The 4158-nt window shown below is 50.0% G+C and overlaps 1 long non-coding RNA gene across 1 annotated transcript; it reads left to right on the top strand.

Moving 5' to 3' along the window:
* The first annotated feature begins 1006 nt into the window (after nucleotides 1–1006).
* LOC132322340 (uncharacterized) lies at nucleotides 1007–2082 on the top strand. Its single transcript, XR_009485100.1, has 2 exons — nucleotides 1007–1118; nucleotides 1496–2082. It is a non-coding gene; the product is annotated as an uncharacterized LOC132322340 (long non-coding RNA).
* Nucleotides 2083–4158: the final 2076 nt, after the last annotated feature.

The following is a 4158-nucleotide window of genomic DNA, read 5'->3' as shown; positions in this document are numbered from 1 at the left end:
TGGCTTCCCAGATGCCATCTGACCAACATCTCCAGGAGGGCTGCCCTGCGTGGCAGGAGGAGACAGAGGAGAGCCCGTGACCATCGGGCAGGTAGAATTCCTCTGTTTGTAAATATGTTTATAGATTCCTATGGTTTTATGTATGAAAGGGTATAGATCTATTTATAGATTAGAGTGTTCTTTTTATATAAGCATATATTGATAGATCTGTAGAGTTAAATGGGGATATGTATTCAGTTAGAGAAGTGATAGATTTTATTATAAATTTACACTTATAGATTTTCAGAGTTAAATTTTTATTTGTGTAAAGCTTAAAAAAATATATATATGAAGTTTCATTTATAAATGAATATAGATATATAGTAAGAGGAATATGAGTGTTTAGATTTATAGATTGATGGATAGATTGCTGTTTGTGTAGGCCTAGGCTGCATTTTTACCTCTTTGCCCCCTCGGCTGCCTTTCTCACCTCTTGCTTTTCCCCCTGTGCCCCCTGTGTCCCCTCTCCCTGTGCTGGGTCCGAACTGGCGGCCGGGCCGGCCAGAGCAGCACTTCCAGCCCCGGCTGTCCCTGGAGCGGTGGGAGCTGCCGCTGGCCCCAGGCACTGTCCCCTGAGGAGCTGCTGAAGGACGGTGAGCCAGAGGGGGCTGAGGGGGCTGAGGGGGTGGTGGCGCTGAAGGGACGGGGAGCCTGAGCTGCTGCTGGGGCTGAGGGCTGTGGGGCAGCCGAGGCCGATGGTGACACTGAGGTGACAGGGAAGTGGCACAGGCTGAGGGGCTGGCAGGTCTAAGGGGGATGGGATGGGATGGGATGGGTCAGAAAGGGACTGAGGGGATGAGAGGACTGTGAGGGCCTGAAGAAACTGAAGGGCGCTGGGGGTTGAGTGAGAACATGGCGGGGCTGAAGGGATGGATGGAGCCAGCAGGGAGCACAGAGGGCTCCAGGACTGCAGCTCTGCCAGGCCTTGGAACCAATTGCAGAGCCTCCACTTTTGCCCCAGCTGCATGGAAGACCTCAAGGACAGCCAGAGACTGACAGGAGCCAGCAGAGAGAAGCTGAAGGCCAGCAGCAGGAGCAGGGAACGGGGACCTGCTGCTGCCAGCCTGGAGAGAGCTCGGGTGAGGCCACAGGTCTGGGCAGGCAGGGTGGGGCTGAGGGCGGCGTGGGCTGTGGCCGTGGGCACTGCCCGGCGGGGCAGGAGCGGGCCCTGCCCGTGCTGGGGCCGCTCAGCGCAGCTGCCCCGGCCGGCACAGGGGCTGTCCTTGGCCAAGGCAGCTGTGCCGGCAGGGCCCGGCAGCTGTGCCGCCTGTGCCGGGCTGCCGGGGCTGCGGGACGGTCCCGCCGCGGCTGCGCTCACCACAGCCTGGCCCGCTCGCCTGCTTTTTCTTTCTAACCCTCCTGGGGAGGCTCTGAGATTTCCTCTTCCCTGATGGAAGTGCAGCTGCTGCCAAGGGAAACGTCCCCGTACTCACTCAGTGTTCCCTTTGCTTGCCAGATGTCCCATCTGCTGTCCCTGTCCAGGAGAGCTGCTCTGCATGGGAGGAGGAGACCGAGGGAGAGGCTTTGAAGATGGGGCAGCTGGGATCCCTCTGCTTGGAGCTCTGTGTAGACATGTCTAGAATTGCACATACAGATGAATTATCATTTGGATATGTACCTATGGGGCTTGCTATTTGTATAGGAATATTTCTGTATGTATGGTGTTTAGTGATGTATGCTGTGTATATATGTATACATACAGATATGTTTGTAATTACATATATGTATGTGTATATATATACAAGTACACATGGATGTTGTTATATCTTTGTGTTTAGTTCTGTTTCCTATGTATACAGTTGTGTTGCTGTTTATTTCTGTTAATGCAGGTATAGGCATATGGGTCTTTAAACTGTTATATTGGTATTTGATAGGTATATATGTCTATTTTTATACTTTTATGTGTATGCATATGTATAGCTGTATATTTGTATTGATGCATTTGTATGGATATTTAGCTTGGCACAGTGATATTTGTCTGTATTTCTAGATAGGCTTGTGTTATCTATCTGTTTATATATTTTCTTTATGATATGTAATATTCATTTTATATTTACATTGGTATTTTTATCTGTTTGCATATCTCTATGTATTTAGTTACATTTCAACATGTATAGAGTGGTATAGTTGTATAATTCTAACTGTTGTATGTATAATTCTATGAGGTTTTGGTACAGGGCTATTGAGAGGGGAAATGCATATGTTTGTATTCCTGTCTAGGCTGTATTTGTGTATGTACATTTGTAGTTATATGTAATAAATTAAGTTGTTAATCGCCTAATTGATCTTTGTGTAGAGTGAGTTGTAGAGGTTGGCAATAAATTTAGTTTTGTTAACTGAAGTTAGTAGTTGTGTATTTTTACTCAGAGTGGTAGTAATAATTTAATAAATGCCTGGCTTAAACCTAAATTGAGGTTTGTATAGTTCTGTATTGTCAGTGCAGGTGTAGCAGTTTGTAATAAATGACATTTTTCAGCTGAAATTGGTTCTCACGTATTTGTGGATCAGCAGTGGGGCTGTGGCAATCTGCAGGAAATGCTATTTGTCAGCTGCGATGGGTGTTGTGTGATTTGTGCTAAATTGGTGTATTTTATTGAATAGTAAAAGAGGCAAAGAGAAATCAAAAGAAAGGAGGAGAAAGAAGTGTGCATGGGTGGTGGGGGGATAGGGAGACAGTGACAGGGCTTTTGTGTGACAGCATTATCACCCATCCAAGGGCCCCAGCCATGTCTCGCTGCTCTCCTCCATCTGCTCTCCTTGGTGGTGAGGGTGCCACACCTCACTGCCACACGTCCCGACGAGTGTGGGATTCCCTGGATTAACAGATGCTTTGGCCAGGTGGGAATGCCCAGGTGCCTCCCTTGCAGAGGGCCAGTTGGACACTGTCCCTTGCTGCACTGGGGGTCTGTGGCATCATGCTGCAGTGCTCTGGTGCAGGGTCTGGGCACCCCTTTGCGGGGCCCTTTGACGGGGCACATCACCCCCTCGGTTGTGGACGAGCTTTCTCCCAGTGAAGGGCCCTACAGCTGGGCTGCTCTGCCCAGCAGAGGATGGGCGGCCACTGCCTCTCACCAGAGGCTTTCCAACACACACCCCAAGCCTCTCTCCCCCCAGGCTTTGCTGCCAGGGTCTGTGCGAACCTGGCAGCTGATAGCCCTGGGGCTCTCATCTTCACCCTGAAGGCATTCAGCTGGTGCTTCCTGAATGCCCCTGAGCTGTTACTTTATCTCCTCTTCATCAGAGAACCCTGCAGGGCCTCTCAGAGCCCCATTCAGGGTGTGGTGGTCATCTCTGCAGCTTTTGTAACACAGTTCTGCTGTAGTAGGCCAAAGTCTTCCCTGAAAATGTTTAAACCACAAAGGATATTCAGTAGTTCAGTCTCTGGCACCGCGGAGGACAAATCTGCCCCCCCTCCCACGGGCAGCTCTTTAGGAAGTACTCCAAGTGTCCCCCTGAAGCTCATCCCAGAGAGCAGAAGCCAGCAGGGATCCGGAGCCAGCTCCGCTGCCTTTGGCAGCACCTTGGCAAAGGAGCTGCAGCAAGGGGGAGGCATCAGTGACTGTGACTGCTGCAGGCTGGGGATGAAGGAAGGGCCATGGCCACAAGTGCTGAGATGCCCCAAAATCCAGGACCGCTGAGAAGCAACAAAGTCTCACAAGCACTGATATGATGGAAGCCCTTTGCGCAAAGGTCCCTGAAGGAACTGCCAGGGGAGCTGCTGCTAAGATCAGCAGGAGCAGAAGGCAGCAGGATCTGCTCCTTTTCCTGGGTCTGTTTCAGGACACAGGCTCTGATGAGCCCCGGACCAAAGCAATCCCATTCTAAAGAGAGGCTTTGCAGTTGAAGTCCACTTGTGTTTAGGGAAAGAAGTTCAGGGAATGAATGACTCCCGTGCCAAAGCACTGGCAGCTAACTGGGGCTCTGAGAGGCAGAGCCTTTAGAGGGAAAGAGAGATCAGGCACTCACATGCCTGAAACTCCTTCAGCTGGTTTCTTTAAAAAAGAAAGCTGAGGAGGGGCGAATGCAGTCCTTTGAAAAAATATTGTGTCTAACAAGTCCTGAGGGAAAAAAATGTAGGTAACAACTTGGCCTTGTTTTCATAGCCTGTGTCTTCTGCAG

Source organism: Haemorhous mexicanus, chromosome Z (assembly GCF_027477595.1).
Source record: "Haemorhous mexicanus isolate bHaeMex1 chromosome Z, bHaeMex1.pri, whole genome shotgun sequence".
NCBI lineage: Eukaryota > Metazoa > Chordata > Aves > Passeriformes > Fringillidae > Haemorhous > Haemorhous mexicanus.
The sequence above is the reverse complement of the archived record's forward strand: the minus strand, read 5'-3'. Positions and strand labels throughout refer to the sequence as shown.